This window comes from Carcharhinus amblyrhynchos, chromosome 3 (genome assembly GCF_965287045.1).
Source record: "Carcharhinus amblyrhynchos chromosome 3, sCarAmb.v2.hapA, whole genome shotgun sequence".
In the NCBI taxonomy this organism is placed as follows: Eukaryota; Metazoa; Chordata; class Chondrichthyes; order Carcharhiniformes; family Carcharhinidae; genus Carcharhinus; species Carcharhinus amblyrhynchos.
The window spans coordinates 38005887-38024521 of NC_137326.1; positions in this window are offsets into that span (position 1 = coordinate 38005887).

Sequence of the window (18635 nt, forward strand, 5' to 3'; positions counted from 1 at the left end):
CATTTTAAGTAGTGAACATCACATAAACTTAAGACCAGAAGAGGAGCTACGTGCTTAAGTGATGTACTGGAACTTGTTACTCTGGTGCAAGAGTTGGATATTGAACTATCTTCTTTCTGTGACAACAATTTTGAGAAGTATGATTTAAATGTCAATATCCTCAAAGTTGAGAAATATATAAAGTCACTATGTTGGACTTGAATTCAGACAGTATGTTGGTGTTAAATAATGGCCTCAAAATTCAACTCAGAGGTGCTGCTCGTTTAGCACTAAGGGTGAAATGTGATGAAAACAATGGCGGGATTTCGACAACCTTTTCTTATTCAGTCATAAAATGAAAACCACATGGGCTGTAGGGTTGCATAATCTCTAAACTGAATGTCTTCTGGAAGAAAGATGATAATAACTAGCTTTGGCCTTTCCCTCATGCCTGATGCTCCATAATTACCTTTCAATTACCAACTCCAATAAACAGGATGCTGTACACTAATAATTTTTCTTCTCTATTGCTCCTTGAGATATTATGTACAGAAGGGTGACTTTTTGGATCCATGATCACTCATTGATGACAGGGAACTTGCCATGTTCTATCTATTAATGTTTGATACTTGGGTTCAGTGATTTTTGATGCTTCTATGCTGTGCTGTATGAGCTGTAACAGATATTATACTACTGCAATGATTCCTTTAAAAACTTAGTTTTATTTTAAAGTCCTTCTAATAACAGACATCTTTCCAGGGGATGGGAAACCTGCATAAGTAATTTAAATATAAAGAGAATATAGTTCCAGATGAGTTGGTTAATTGAGAAGTCATCTTGCTCTTGGCACGATCTTCATTTGTTCTGTTGCTCCTGGGAAGGACCCTCAATATCACCATGGCAATGCATCTATTGAGAAGCAAATTAGTCACTGGGGAAGGAGCTGCCTGGAAAAAGAATGATTGGCTGCCTGGATAGTAGAGGCGACTTGTGTTTCTAGGCAACATCTTATGGGCATAATCAAGTACACAATTTCAAATGTTGTCTCTTCTTTACACCCCATCCGTAGGGATAGAGCCAGTGATATGCCGCCCTGGCCTTTCGTAGACCACAGCTTTGATCTGGATCCAGGTTATGAGTTGAGACAAATTAGATGACTTGGGGTTTTGGCTTTGTGTTCTGTTTTAAAGGAATGTCTCTGCCAATAATTTTGGTTGTGCTACATACGCAATGAAAGTAATGGTATTGTTCAAATTGCCTTGTTTCACTTTGTGCAGAGATGAGAACCCACTGGCCCCATTCAATGTGGTGTTGAGATTGCATTCAGCATGGTGCTTTGATTTGATGGGCTGCTGTGTTGAGAATCCACTTGTTTATCTTTTTCTCAATGGATTGACTTTGTTTGCATCCTGCTGCTGTAATTGTACTTAATAGCAACAAGGGGGTAAGAGCACCGTTGATCTGGATACTTCTGTCAAAATAGGTACATTTTCCATGTACTCTGTCCTCATTGTGCCCCACAAAATAATGCATTGCAATATTTTCTCTAATAATGGAGGAAAACCTACCTCTATATTGCAAAATGTCCAGTCATTAAAAGTGGCAACTTTTCCATCTAGTGCCATTGGTCCATGCAAACTTGAAGAAGGATAAATCAACATCAGAACACAAATTAGTTGATTCATTTACAACAAAAACATTTCTTCCAACTTCTTATTGGTGGCATGGTGACACAGCGGTTAGTACTGCTGCATATAAGATGATGAATGGGATGGATAGGATAGAGGTGTAAAGACTCTTCCCGCTCAGAAAAGACAGTAGGACTAGGGGGCACAGCCTCAAGATAAAAGGGGGGCGGTTTAGAACGGAGTTGAGGAGGAACTTCTTCACTCAAAGGGTGGTGAATCTCTGGAATTCTCTGCCCGTTGAAGTGGTGGAGGCTGCCTCGCTAAATATTTTTAAGACGCGGGTTGATGGGTTTTTGATAAGAGAGGGGATTAAGGGTTATGGGGAGAGGGCGGGAAAGTGGAACTGAGCAGCGACAGATCAGCCATGATCTTATTGAATGGCAGGGCAGGCTCGAAGGGCTAGATGGCCTACTCCTGCTCCTATTTCTTATGTTCTTATATTACAGCGTCAGGGATCCGGGTTTGATTCCCAGCTTAGATCAATGCGTGTGTGAAGTTTGCACGTTCTCCCCTTGTCTGCATGTGTTTCCTCTGGGTTCTCCAGTTTCCTCCCACAATCCAAAAGATGTGCTGGTTTGATGCATTGGCTATGCTATATTTTCCTTCAGTGTACCTGAACAGGTACCAGAGTGTGGTGACTAGGAGATTTTCACAGTAAATTAATTGCAATGTTAATGTCAGCCTACCTCGTAGAATCCCACTGTGCTGAAGGAGGCCATTTGGTCCATCGAATCTGCACAACCCTACTCAGGCTCTATCCCCATAATCCCATGCATTTACTCTAGCTAGTCCTCCTGACACTAAGGCACAATTTAGCATGGCCAATCCACCTAACCCTGTACATCTTTGGACTGTGGGAGGGAACCGGAGAACCCGGAGGAAACCCACACGGGCAGAATTTGCAAACGCCACATAGACAATGTCCCAAGCTGGGAATTGAACCCAGGTCCCTGGCGCTGTGAGGCAGCAGTGCTAACCACTGTGCCACCGTGCCATCTACTTGTGACACTAGTAACTACTTTCCAGTGTTTTGTCACTTTTCATTAAACAATTAGCCTTGCTTTCAGGGCTTATCATGCAGCTATCTCCAACCATTAATTGCAGAATCCAGATTGCTGTTATTAAATGAGCTGCCTATATTTCTGATTTCATTCCAACCTGCGTTCAAGCTTACCTGTTGCTGGAATGCACAGTATTCTGTGCAGTATAACTTCACCCCAAGATTCAATGTTTGAGCTAGCAACTCTGGAAGATTTTATTTAAATCTCAAGTAAAATAATGCAGTTGATTTTAGCTTCAGGTGCAACTGGTGCCCAGGGCCAGCCAGCTGGCACTAACAGGTGGCGAACAATTTTTTATTCTCAGTCCTCGTAAGAATTGTCAGTGTCCCGTGAATACTAACAGGCAGCTTGTGTTAAGGTGGGGGACAGGAAATCTGTCAGCTGCTCCATGGATTTGAACTTGAAGTAAGAATTTAAAGCTGAGAACTGAGCTATCAATAGTATATGGGAAAGTGTTCATGAAACCAGGAGCAATTCGGCTCTTTTGGTCCTACAAGCGTCAATGTCTTAGATTTTCTTTGGTGTATTTGGTAACGCTATGCCCTGGTCCCTTTGTTTCAAGTTTATTTAACTTCATTGCAGCATTAATGTAAGCCTTACTTGTGACTAACGAATAAACTTTTAAAGTTTAACGACAGTATTTTCTTAGTGCTTTTCTCATTGCAGGTCTTTATTGAACTGATCTCAAGACAGGAACATAAGAACATAAGAAATAGGAGCAGGAGTAGGCCATCTAGCCCTTCGAGCCTGCCCCGCCATTCAACAAGATCATGGCTGATTTGAAGTGGCTCAGTTCCACTTTCCCGCTTTCTCCCCATAACCCTTAATCCCCTTGCTTACCAAAAACCTATCTACCTGCATCTTAAATACCCGCGTCTTAAATAGGAGCCTCCAGAGAAACTGCCTCATGGCATAGTCACATGACTACAGCATGACATGTAAAACTGATTACAATTCAACGCAAAATCCCCTTTACATACCAAGCATAAGATCCAAACATCTCCCTTTTCCTCATGAACAATAGATAAATTTGCATGCACAAACATATGTAACTGTGAGTTACCCTAGTGACCCAATAAGCACCGACTGTTCACATTTATTAACAACTGTTTGTTCTATTAGTCAGTCTCTATTGAGTTTATGACTTCCAGATCATATCAGTAGCTCTTATTGACTCTTCAAAGGGTCTTTCAGGGTTGCAACTTCTTTGTACATAATTTTTGACTGCCATTTGCTTGGCTATACACCTGGTTTCCCACTTTGATTTGGCCAACTGTGGAGTTCGGTGTCATTATTTTTTCCTGGTATCTTTGTGCTGTCTCTGAAATTTGCTTGTTCAGGTCTCGTACAGCTTGGTTCACTAAATACTTCAGTTTATCATGCATTTTCAAAGGTATATACTTAGCTTGAATCATGTGCTTCAAGTGTTTCAGTTCAGCTCTGACATAAACATTTTCCTGTAGAATTGCTTAATTTACTTTTGGTTCACGTATTTCATTGCATTGACATGGACAGCAACCATCCTATGGTTTACTTGAATATTGTCTCCCTCTCTCTGGGTTTTTTTTTTGTCTCCCTTGTTCTGAAGTCTTTTGCTTTGCTCTGTCTGATGATTTCTACTGCCCTTTCTCTGTTGGCACACACAGGGGTACTAGTCCAAGTTTCTGACTTGATTAAGATGAGATAAGTGGCTATTGTGTCCCATCAATGATCTAGAACTCTAGTTCTTCTTGCCATTGCATTGGGCTCTCAGACTAATTTGTCCTTTTGGTACAAGCGTCATGCCATCATATATCCTTACATTTGAGGGTTTAATTTTGGGATCACTGCATTGTGCCATTTTATACAGATCTGTGAAGCTTGTTATGTGGCATAATGCAGCAGTGTCTATCTAAGAGTACTTGCTCATTTTATACTCTCCTTCTGAGGTCATCATTACAACAATCCATGGAACCTTGATGGTACAGAAGAAGGCCATTTGACCCACTGAGTTTGCGCCAATTCACCGAAGGAGCATCTTGCTCAGGAACCACCCCTGCCCTATCCCCATAATGTGGAGATGCCAGCGTTGGACTGGGGTTCAATAAACATCACTTGACAATCACCAGACAAGACTGTTCCCTTCCTGTTGATGAACACTTCAGTGGTCATGGGCATTCGGCCTCTGACCTTTGGGTAAGCATTCTCCAAGGGCAGCCTTCACGACACACGACAGCGCAGAGTCGCTGAGCAGAGACTGATAGCCAAGTTCCGCACAAATGAGGATGGTCTCAACAGGGATCTTGGGTTCATGTCGCACTATCTGTAACCCCCGTGACTTGCCTAGGTTTGCAAAACTTCACTTACTGTATTGTCTGGAGACAATACACATCTCTTTAACCTATGCCTAATGCTCTTTCCACTCACATTGTTGGCCACTTTAAGACTTGAATAGCAGGTTAGTTGTAAAGACTTGTATTCTAATCAGTAATCTGTAAACTGTGTGTGCTGTTATATGCTCTGTCTGAGGGCAGAACTCTCTATTCACCTGATGAAGGGGCAAACCCTGAAAGCTTGTGAGTTTACTATCAAATAAATTGGTTGGACTTTAACCTGGTGTTGTGAGACTTCTGTCTGTGGCTATCCCCATTAGCCTGTGCATTTACCATAGCTGTCCCAACTAAACTTCACCTAATCTTTATCTAACTTTTTAATCTTCGGACACTAAAGAGCAATTTTGGCAAGGCCAATCCACCTAACCTGCACATTTTTGGGAGGAAGCCGGAACATCTGGAGGAAACTCAGGCAGACATGGGGAAAACAACAACTCCACACAGTCACCCAAGGCCAGGATCGAACTCAAATCCCTGATGCTTTGAGACAGCAGTGCTAACCACTGTGCTACCATGCGGCCCAGTCACATTCCATTTATGCATTGCTGTCACCTCTATCCCACTAGTGCTGATGGTGATGGAGAGCTGCTGGCCTGTGATTGGCCAGTAATTCCTGGTTGCCCAGGTCCTGACACTCAGGAAAGGTCTGCAGTCGCTAATTAAATGCCTGACGAGCACTTAGTGCCATTAGCCCTCCTCTTGGAAATGGATGGCATTTCCCACGTTCTCTGAATGGCGGGTGACACTCTATTGGCCTGACCAAATCCAGCCTCATGTAACTACTAGATTGCCATTAAAGCCCCTCTGGTCCACCACTATATTTGGGGAAGGAACCTGCTCCTTTAGTCAGTCTAATCCACATGTGACGCCAGGCACTACAATGTGCTTATCTCTCGACTGACATTTGACAATCTGGCAATCCACTCAGTTATATTCAAGACAACTCACCACTAACCTCCCAAGGACAAATAGAATGGGCAATAAATGTTGGCCTTACCATTAACACCCACATCACATTACTGAACAATATATAAAAAAAACTACAGCATATTGGTCATTATCACATTACTGATTGAGAAAGTTTGCTCTGTGAATATAAATTGCCACATTTTCTACATCAGATTATTTGAAAACACTTCAAAAGTAGTTAATTAGCTGTACAGAACATAAAAAGTATTATATAAATGCAACTCTTCTTTTTAATAAGAAATATTGAATAGATGTTCTTTTGGAAATATGAATAACTTAAATTATAAAAATAAGTGTAAATTAAAATAAATTGGTTTTGTGGATTGTGTTATCAAAAGCAGAAAAGTATTCAATTTACAGAATGGATCCTATAATATGATATTAGAATGAATTGTTTTTATAATGGATTGTAGTCAAGTTTAATGAAATATATCAATGTTTTCTTCAATTTTAAAAAAGTTACTATTTGAAGTTTATTTATTAGTGTCACAAGTAGCCTTACATTAACACTGCAACTAATCCCCTAATTGCCACACTCTGGCATTTATTCAGGTACATTGAGGGAGAATTTATTCATGGCCAGTGCACTTAACCAGCACATCTTTTGGACTGTGGGAGGAAACCCATGCAGAGACTACGCAGAATCTGCACAGGCAGTGACCCAAGCCGGGAATCGAACCTGGGTCCCTGGCGCTGTGAGGTAGCAGTGCAAACCACTGTGTAACCACGCCGCCCCACCTGCCTCTGTTTTCATGTCCTTACACAAAGCCATGTGGATATACGCTTTAATCTATTTGACAAGTAAAACGAAACAGCAACATTCCTATTCAAGTGAATTCTTCTTGACTCAGCACCCTAATTAAACAGTCACTTAGCTTGAGCTGTTAATACCTTTCAAAGTCAACACATTTCTAATTGAATTAAATAAGATCTCACACTGGATTAGATAACTGCTACTGACAACAATCTGTTTATCAATATGAATAAATGAACCTTCCGCAATATTTAACAACCAACTTATATACTCATTCTTCTTGAACATTTTGCTATCACTCAAGTGTTTGAATTCCAGATGTACTGAATGATTATCAAACATTTCAGACCATGAACTGAATGTTCTTCCAGAGAAGCAAGATACACTTAAATTCTTAAAATATGATTTCAGCAAGTCTTATGCATCTAAAAAAGCTCAATAATGTGAATTACAAAATATCCTTAATCTTTAATAAAAATGAGTAAAAGCTATTGTAACTATGATACATAATATTGAAGAATTTGGATCCATTTTGGCACAGTGAAATTCTGTCTCTGAGACAATGAAACTTCTGGCTTTTTATTAATCAAACAAGCACAATTTAATCCAAATTAGCAGCAGCTGTTTTTGTTGGGAACCATTCATTCAATTGTGCTCTTTCGCTCTCTCTCTCTCTCATTTATTCTTTGAATTTTAATTTTGATTATGTTGGCTAATTTCCATGAACTGGCGCTCGATTTCTGTTCAGTTTCATTGGGCCAAGCTGCAAAGCACCAAAAAAAAGAAATAGAAATGGTCCGTTTGTTTAGAATTTCAATTCATTTTTATCATATTTCTTAATAATTCAAATATTGAGGAATCTGGACTTCTAATCTAAAACAAACTGGGGCATTGTTGCAATGTTACATCTGTGGAGAATGTAAGTTCAAATGTAAAGAAGCACATTTCCATTAGCTTTCAGACAAGTTGTACCATTTATTATGAGGCAGGTTAAGCATTCACATTTATCAGAGAAGTGGTCCACACCAAATCTTTGAACAGCATCAAAATGGTATTTATGAACTGTATTGCATATTTAGAGACAAACATTCTATGCTTTGACAGCAGAATACAAACTATCCACCCAGATCTGTAACTGTTACAAAAATTTAAAGACCTAAAGAAAACCCATCAGCTCAAAATATGGTCATTTAGTAATAAAGTAACATAAGTTAGGCACGAAAGACTTTAAAAAAATTGTAATTAACAGTTTTGTAGGACTTGAAACATGCTCCTTTTGGTGGCAAAAAGGAGTATGTTTTAAATCAAATAAATCATTGTCTAGTCTGCATGTTATTAAAGCAGAGGTTTTGTCACAGGTTTTGAAATGTAGCCTGTTACACCTTATCACAATATCTATATTGAATGCACATGAATTGTTTTCAGGCATGATGGGTGGAATTTAATGCCCCTACCCACCCCCCCCCCCCCCCTTCTCTCCCCCCCCCCCCCCCCCCCCCCCACCCCACCGCAGTGAGCTTGGAATTGGAGGTCACCATCCGGGTGACATGGTGACACAGTGATTAGAACTGCTGCCTCACAGTGCCAGGGACCCAGGTTCGATTCTGCCCTCGTGGGACTGCCAGTGCAGAGTTTGTACATTCTCCCTGTGTCTGCATGGATTTCCTCCAGATGCTCCAGTTTCCTTCCACACTCCAAAGATGTGCGGATCAGGTTAACTGGCCATGCTAAATTGCCCCTTAGTGTCAGGGGGTAAATACATGGGGTTACGGGGAAGTGCATTAAGGTGGGATCTGCTTAATGTTATCCCCTACCTTTGTTTCTGACATCCCTTCACCCCACTCCCTTGATGTTGATACCTTCCCCTTGACCACTGTCTCACCAACGCCTGGGTGAAATTGTCAGTGTATGCTTGATGGGCCAAATGGCCTTCTTCTGCACTGTAGGGATTCTATGAGTCTATGGTTTGATCATGCTGAATGCTGCAGGGTGAGGTCACTGCTGCCTTTCCAATGTTCCTCTTATTAAACCCAGGGCAGGAATAGTGGAGTGTGGCCTCCCTGACCAGAGGCCAAGGAAGACCCAAAAGAAGCAGTGCTTCTTTGTGCTGCTGTTATTCAATCAATGGTGGGCAGGTGGCGGACTTGCTACCCAGGGAAACCACCCAGCGATCCTTGTCAGGCTTACCAACATCCTATCAGGAGAGCTCAGATAAACTGAGAGCTTATTCAGATAAACTTGGTTCCCGATCAAGGGACATGACATTGGGACCCACTTAATGTTATCCCCTACCTTTGTTTCTGACCTCCCTTCATCCCCCCCCTTGATGGTGACACCTTCCCCTTGACCACCATCCCACCAGCACTCACCTCTATCTGGGGTTCCATGGCTGCAGCCTCAAGTGTAGTAACAGGAGCAGCCAGCATTCCACGTGGCACAGTTGGTACTAGACAGCTACCAGACTCTGAGTGCCAGAAGCTCTTGTGGATGGGATTGTCATGCAACTCAGAGCTTAACCGAGTGGGAGGCCCAATATTGTCCAGGTAGATGCCTGATTACCTTGAAATTGGGTCAGGTCTCCCAGCACTCAGTCCCTACTGGTTGGAGAACCAATGGGCAAGACCCCACTGTTATGGTCATTAAATTCCCTGAGTGCTGACCACTGCAACTCGAATGCCGTAAAGCCAGAAATTGCCTGTGGCCTTTTACAGTCATTTATTGCACTCCATCTTTATTTCTGTCAAAGCTGTATTATGAGTGTTACTCGTGAATACATAAACCAACACTGCCTGACTTTTTCTATTCAGTCTCCTGATAGAGGGAAATAATATATTTTATCATTTAAGGCAGTAAATACAATAATTACATTTGAGAGTGATTACTTCTAACTCCATATTAAGAAGAGAGACTGACACTGATGAAAGGCTTGGGAACAAGAATCAGTCATTCAATCACTCAAACTTGCTCCCATACTCAGTTAAATCTTGGCTAATCTATACCTTAATTCTACATACTGCCTTTGTTCTGTATCCACTATACTGTTAGCTAGCAAACATCTATTGGTCTGTTTTTAAATTTCCAATTTACTTAGCCTCAAAGAACAAAGAACAGTATAGCACAAGAACAGGCCCTTTGGCCCCCCAAGCCTACGCAGATTATGATGCCTGCCTAACTAAAACTGTATGCACTAATGGATTCTGCATCCTTCCATTTCCATCCTATTCATGTATTTGTCTAGATGCCCCTTAAATGCCACTATTGTACCTCCTCCCACCGAGCAGTGCGTTCCAAACCCCCACCATCTCCTGTGTAAAAAACTTGCCTCGCAGATTATCAGACCACAGCATATGCTAAAACTAAACTTTTACCCATGGACCTTAAACCAATGTCTCTCAGCACTTGACTTTTCTACCCTAGGAAAGAGTATCTGACTATCCAGTCTGTCCATGCCACTCACAACGTTGTAAACCTCTATCAGATTGTCCCTCATACTCCGTCAAAACCTCCGGCTCATCAGCGTTATGAGATTTCCACGTCCTTTTGTGTAAAGGCATTTTCCTGAACTCCCCACGCCCCCCTTGGTCTAGCTCTAATTTTAAGGTAATGTCCCATTGTTCTGGATTTCCTATGCGGAATAATAAATATCTCTCTCAATTATCCTGCCTATCATTACTTTCAATCACCTGAAACACCTCAACTAGATCACTGTGTAATCTTCTGTACTCAAGGGAATACAAGCTGAGTCATGCAACATGTCTTCATAATTTAACCCTTTTATGTTTGGAATGTATGTTGGAAGTGTAGCCCCTTTAAATGAACAGGTCATGCGACCCTGGGTGTGAAGTGATCTGCCTGGAGGCCACCCTGGGAGAGCAGTTGTAGTTTGGAGTGTAGAGAAAGACCTGCACTAAATAGCTGTGTTTCCCAATGTCTGGCTGTGGAGTCACTTCTTGGGGATACCCCTCAGAAGCAGAGAATTTAGCAATGTCAGGTATTTCAACAGGAAAGCATGTCTAGACAACAGATTAACTTTCAGCAGTTTCTACACTGCTTGTAAAATGATGATGCTTGACCGCAAATGTTCTTGTATATAAATGCAGAATAACATTCTGAATTATATTTGGTAGAAATCAATTCTACAATTTACCCAGTAAAACAACAAAAAAAAGGACAGAGCAAACAGCTGTCTTTTATTTTGTCTTTGTAATTTGGTTTTTCATGGAAAGACCATTGGAATGTTATGAGGGGAAGTAATTTAGAATTTGCAATTTGTATCAGATTTAAATGCTGCAGTCTGATAATCTGTGGTAAATAAACATGTTATCCCTTACACTGTCTTAAGTAACAAAGAATGAGTTGTCTCAGAATCTTTTCTCTTTGGTGCTCAAGATAAAACTCTTATCTCAACGTAAAATGCTGGTAATCAGGCTATGTTTGAACAATATATAAAACATTCTGCCCATGTTCTTTCCACTCCATCACGTGGTAATCTCATCTGAACTTTAGGCTTCAGGAAGGTGTTTGTAGCACAGAGCGAAAGAATGATAGTCAAAGAGGGTGTTTTATTGAGAACCAGTCATTCTCGTTGGTTAGACTTTACCAGCTGTATAGTAGTTAGCACTGCTGCCTCAGCACCAGGGATCTGGGTTCAATTCCGGCCTGGAGTTTGCATGTTTCCCTGGGTCTGCATGGGTTTCCTCCCACACTCCAAAGATGTACGGGTTAGGTTGATTGGTTATGTCAGGGGGACTAGCAGGGTAAATAGGTAGGGTTATGGGGATAGGGTCTGGGTGGGATTGTTGTTGGCGCAGGCTCGATGGGCCGAATGGCCTCCTTCCTCACTGTAGGGATTCTATGATCTTCTGTGAAACAGTATTCCTTTCAGCTTTCTATTCTCTTCCAAAAATGCTAATTCTGGCTTTGTGTCATTTTCTAAAACCTGCAAATTGTAAAATTGAGGACATTGTACCAAAGGAAACATTTATTCAGTTTCCGTGGTTGTTTAATAAAGTTGTAATACATCTTGGACAAGGAATTAAATGATTGTTTTTTTTAATGGAATGTTTTTCTTGGTTCAAATGAATTAATGTTCGTATACCTATTGCATAATTTAACTATTGTGGGAGCTTTTCAACAGAGAAATAACTTTAGAAAGCATATGGCTGCCCTCTTTATATAGAAGCGAGAAATTCAATTATTCTGCCTCGACGATTAGAAGCTTTCCAAGTTGCAGTGGATTTGGTGACTATTCTACATGATCAATGGCATTTGATTAATGATTGTATTTTAACTGCAGTATGAAGCTGCTGACCACACAGATTAAGGCAGTTGTTGCATAATGGTAGACAATTTTTACATTTCATCAGGCTAAGTACTTTGTTCCTTGATATTTCTTCTGTTCTCAATCACACTTAATTTTTAAAAACTTCACTTTTCAAATCTGGGATCATACATGCTCACCACACTGGTTAATGTCCTTGAAGGGTGTTGACAGAGATGGGGGAGAGGAAACAGCAGATCTCGCAGTATACTGTGTAAATTGTGTGCACATAGTGTACTGGGAGATCGGCGTATCTGAGTATTGGCACCCCTCGAAGCACTGCAGCCGGCCTCACAGGACAGCTAAGATTCCACCCCCCCCTCCCCTACTGGCGAGATTCGCATTATGGCCTCTGTATCGTACATTACTTACCTCATTAAAAAATGTAATGAGAAAATCTATTGTTTTCCTGCCTGTTTTATACTTATATTCTTTTGAGAAAATTCTGCCCCCCAGTGAGAATTTCATTGGGGTGGTTTCTCATCTATAAAGTTGCTCATGAAGTGAACACCTATGGGGGAAAAAACATCCTGTGCCAACATTCAGGTTAATTATTGGCAGATGTGGGAAATTGTACTGCTGATCTACGAATTCTTCACGTCTTAAGTCTACCTCTTGTGGCACAACTGGCGGTGCCCCTGCCTCTGAGCCAGAAGATCTGGATTCAAGCTCCACCCCAAGACTTGCTAGCCAAGGAAGCTGTGTTCATAACGCAGCCATACAGGTTGAATATCAACCTGCAAAACCCTTCCAACATGCCAATGGCTGGCTTTCAGAGTGGGACAGACTGCTGGTCAGCCATGCTTGATGCTGACTGGCACCCCTCAAGCTGTAACCCTCTGGCGACAGGCTAGCAATCTTCTTCAGGAATAAATAGCTGTTGAAATAAATGAAAGTCTGCCTTAGTGCACCACTAGGTGCGGGAACAGAATTGGAAATGAGAATACCTCGCAGCTTGTTTGGATATTATTAAAATGCTGAATATAATCACCCCCCAACATTAAACAATTTTACAGCAGGAAATGACGCATCTGACCTCAGTAATTAATCAGGTTTGTGTGCCTGATGGCAACATAACGCAAAATGGAGTTCAGTAAGAGGCAAGTCAGTTTAGGAACCGCAACTCGTTAAAACTATAATAGAGTCATCTAGTGGTCAGAGATGGAATTGATATCGAAAGACCAGCAATCTCACGAAGAGTTGTTTTCCAAGTCAGTCACAACCCTTTGTGTTGAATTAGAACTGGGTGGCAATGGAACATTAGCATTACTGGATCAAGTGGGATTAAAAGTAGGTGGCATGGGTGAAAGTGAAAATGCTTTGATTTATTTTCACCAGGAAGAAGCCACGGCGAACAAATGGACCTTAGTTTTATTGTATTTAGCAGATGAGAGTGAAAGGGATGTGCAGTACAACAAAAGAATCAACTAGTGTTTTATAGTAGCTCTAATGTAGAAAAAACATCTCAAAGCTTGATAGAAAACCAAACATACAGCTGCATAATGGGGCTGAGGGGAGGAATTTGGTGTGGTACTTAAAATATACTAAGCATCTGCCCCTTGCTATATTTTAAAATTCCATTGTAAGTGGAAATAAACCCTCCTTGCATCTATCCTCTGTGTGGACTTCAAGACATGACTGATACCGTTGGTTGGATCAGCAGTAGGGTCAGTTAGAAAGGCCAGTTCACTATGGCAATTGATCATTCGGAATCTAGTGGATTCAGAAATGAAGCACAAGATCTTTAACTAGCAGAATCTGCCCATTTAGTCTGAGACAAGGTGCAGTAGTGATGCCCCTCACTGAAGTAGGCTGTACTAAAAAGGGCATTGGGCACCTGCCCAAAATTTGCAAATATCCTGACCCTGGCATCTGAGAATGGTGGCACAGTATCATAATGGTTAGCACTACTATCTCACAGCTCTAGGGACCCAGGTTCAGCTCTGGCGAATTGAAGAGTGACTGTGTGGAATTTGCACACAGACTGCGTGGGCCTCCTCCGGGTGATTCCGTTTCCTCCCACAGTCCAAAGATCTGCAGGTTAGGTGGATTAGCCAGGATAAATTGCTCCTTGGTGTCCCAAGATGCATAGGTTAGATGGATAAGCTATGGGAAATGTATAGGGTTACAGGGATTGGATGGGGGAGAGGACCTCGGGTAAGATAATCTGTCAGAGAGTTGGTGCATATGCAATGGGCTGAATGGCCTCTTCTGCACTGTAGGGATTCTAAATTTCCACATGCTGCAGTTTGCTCCAGAAGGGCTATAGGCCTCCTGTATTTGAAATAAAGCTTGCCACAAATGGAGACTTATGCAGTAAAATGATAGACATGGACAGATTTTACATAGTCACATCTTATACAACTAAGTTCATAAGAAATAGGCCATTTAGCCCACTGAGTCCGCTCTGCCATTCAATCATGGCTGATATGCTCCTCAACCCCATTTTCCTGCCTTCTGCCCATAATTTTTCAACCCATTACCAATTAAAAATCCGTCCAACCCCTCCTTAAATTTACTCACTTTCCCAGCATCCACTACATTTTGGGGTAGCAAATTCCACAGATTCAAAACCCTTTGGGAGAAGTAGTTTCTCCTCAACTCCATTTTAAATTTGCTATCCCTTATCCTAAGAATATGACCTCTCTTCCTAGAATGCCCCACAACAGGAAGCAACCGCTCCATGTCTACTTTATCTAGATCTTTTATCATCTTGTATACTTCAATTTGATCTCCCCTCATTCTTCTAAATTCCAGAGAGTATAGGCCTAAACTGTTCAATTTCTCTTCATATGACAAACCCCTCACCTCTGGAATCAATCTAGTGAACCTCCTCTGAACTGCCTCCACTGCCACTACATTTTTCCTCAAATAAGGGGACTAAAACTATGCACAATACTCCAGGTGTGGCCTCACCAATTCCTCGTATAATGGCCTCAAAAGCTATGAAAAGGGCAGCACAAAAATTGGCAATAAGTGCAGTGGTCTATTTCTCAGCAATTTCTTCTTTGCAAACCAGTGGGAGATGAGGTAATACAAAATTATGTAAAATAAGAACATCTTTTTTCTCTGTTCACTGAAATGTTCTCTTCCACAATTTTCACCATTACAATATGAATAATGATAATAAAAAGGTGACAATAAAGATGGGCAATATCAAATAAATGGTGCAGTTTTGAGGAAATACATACAAGCTTGTGTATGGAAATCTTTGAAGGTGGCAGCACAATTTGGGAAGGCTGTCCAGAAGGATATAGGGCCCTTTTTTAAATAAATGTGTAGTGTATAAAAGCAAGGAAGTTATGGTCAACCTTTATAAATCACTGGTTAAACCTCAGTCGGAGTATTGTATCCAATTTCCAATACCGCACTTCAGAAAGGCGTCAGATAGGGTGCAATTGGAATAGTGCCTGGGATGGGGGACTTCTGTTATATGGGACAAGTGGAGATACTAGGATTGTCCTCCTTATAGCAGGTCAAGGTGTGATTCAATGGAGATTTTAAAAGCTTAAAGGGCTTGAGAAAGTAACTAAAGAGAAATGGCAGTGGCAGAATTAAGAGTTGGTAACCAGAGGACAGCAGAGAAAGGTAATTGGATAAATACTTGAAGGGAAGAAAATTGCAGGACAATGGGAAAAGTGCAGGGCTTGAGATGAATTGGTTAAATCTTTCAAAGCTTCTTCGGAATGCCCTCCACCTGTTCTTTAACATTCTATGATTTTATTGGTGGAATTTTCCCATCCTGCCCATCACGTGAATCATAGCAGGTGGAGGTAGGGATCGACTATGCAAAAGTCCATTGAACTCGGGTGGGATTTTCTGGTCTTGGGGCGAGCTCGGCTGGAGAATCCCACCTAATGTGTTATGTTTTGATTTTCCCACTGAGAGGAAGGAGGGAAAGTTGGTTATTACAAACAAGGAGATGTTCATGACCTCCAGCTCTAGTAAAACAGCATAGCAGTATCCTTTAAAAAAATGAATGTAGGTAATGTGGAACAAAGAGCCTGCGTATGTTGGTGAGGAGACAAGTATATGATACTATATATCTACACTGCTACGACATGGAGAATTAAGTTGGCTCTCCTTCTACTCAGCCCCCTTGCTTGGTCCCAACAAATCTGAAACAATTACCTCTCTTGTAACTGCAATTTCTAATCCGAATGTATTTATTTGTTAATAAAGAACCAATCAAACTGGGTTCTCTTGAGTCAAAGAAAAAATAGGTTTATTAGTTACTGCACCTGAGGAAAAAGTAACACACACACACACACACAAAACTAACGCAATATGCAGTTTGGTTATTGTTGAGGTATAGATTGTGACACATTGTAGCCATTTGAAGTTAACTGGTTTCCTATAGAACTCTGGAATTGACTTGGTTGAAGTCCTTGAAGACACTCTTTTAGCTTCTGCAGGGGAAAGAGAGAAATCATTACTGCTTACTTGCAGCAGTATTTTTAGATGACTGTCAAGTTTCTTTTTATTCCTCCTCTTGATTCTGCTAGGCAAAGGCAGTTTTTAAAACTCCGGTCTGTAAGAAAGTAATTTGATCAGCATGTCCTACATTTATTGTTGCAGACCAAGTAATCCCATTTTTTGATCTTTTCATCTCTGAAACTTCTGCCATATTTCAAGATCAAAATCAACAGGAGATTGGATTATCTTATTCCTCAATAGGGGCTTTTGTGTGTTTGATGGGTAACTGGCTGGTTAGCAGTTCCCATTGTCTTGATAGAATGAGAATTGATTTAAGTCTCGTGCCTGGCATTTTTAACGCTTTATGTTCGAGAAAGTCCCCATTTAAAATGGACCTTGACACTCTCCAGATGTGAAATTCGGTGCAACAGGTCTGCATTGCAATTCATATGGCAACTTTCCAGAGAAGTGATCAACTTATAGTATCAGGTGACTTGTGACAGCCATTTTGATTGGTGTATTTTCTTGTATTTTTTTAGAAACAGGTCTTCTTTAAACAATTCAATATAACTGTGGTTAACTGGAGAAGTCATAGGTAGTTCTTACTTATTCACAATTTTTGTCATTGTGACAATTCTATCATGTGCATTAGATGTCACTAAAATATTCTTCTACCAGCAGAAATGCAGGGCCAGAGGATGTTTTGGTCATGACTACTTGTTGCTGAAAGATCATGCACTCAGGAATGCTTTATAACTACCTGAAGGAGATACTGGGAGACACTCAGCAATACTTTGTGAGCAATACCTTGAATTATGGATATAGTTGTAGATTAGTCAGCCACAGGATGTTTTGGCCATCTACACCCAATTCCAAACATGTAAACAATCGTCATACAATTAATCAGAATCTAATAAAATTGATTATAAATATTTGAGAAAGTAAAACAATTTAACCAATTGGGCATTTCACTGATTTATTTCATTTGGAAACACAAAATTACACTGGAAAAATAAAGGAATAATTCAAATCTATATGATGAATGTGAAAATACTGTTGTCAGTATGAAACATTTGTAGTTTGATCTATTCTTAGATCCTGCCAAAACAGAATTCTTGTGACTATTTTCAGTATTATTTCTGAGGACAGTAGATGGCATTAGTGCACTGTCTTTCACATAGATCTCCAACAGCATAACCCACGCAGAGGAAGAGAGTAAATACAATGCTCGAAAGAACACGGCACTCCAATATGAATGTCTGCTTTGATTAGGTCATTGACTATGTTCTTTATTTTGTTCCAATACTTGTATATATGAATATTAATTAAATCAGTTTAACTGTTTTATGTGATTGGGGTTCTGATATGGTTTAAAGAATTTCATTGAATCTATTTGGTTTAAAGAATTTCGTTGAGTCCTATTTGATTGTTACAATCTATAAGAGGTTTGACGCACTCTGATGATTTGCTCTCAGCTGAAGATATTAATAACTGTTTTGCTATTAAATGTGAGGACCCATTAGCTAGATGAGTAAATTGATCAGGGAAAATGGCTTATATTCTTTCCAATCAGCAACTTATCTTCTAACAGATTTGTCTAACTGATTTGCCCATTTTTGGACGTATGATTTGATGCTATGTTCAATATATTTATTTAGCCTAAAATATTAATTTCAACCATATCAAATTAATTTTCCATCAGATGGTACATTAATTATAAAGTTATTGCTGAATTTACAAAGGTGTAAAAGATTGGGATGTGCAACAGATACATATATTTTGTATGTGATTTACTAGCCAATATTATAGAAAATGGCCAATATAAAGATGTTATATACTTAGGTGTCATTCAATATGAAGTGGCAGATTTGAAATTTCACTTACTAGCCATAAGAAGAAAGTATTAAGAGCAAATATGTTGGCTTTATCACTCAATACTTTGAAATAAGAGCAATGTAGAAATTCTGAATAAATCTGACACATAAAAGCAACTCTTAGATGAGTATCAATGTCCTTAATGGAAAGTATTCTAACCAACTTGTAAAACTATCACCGTGGACCTAACTATGAGTGTAT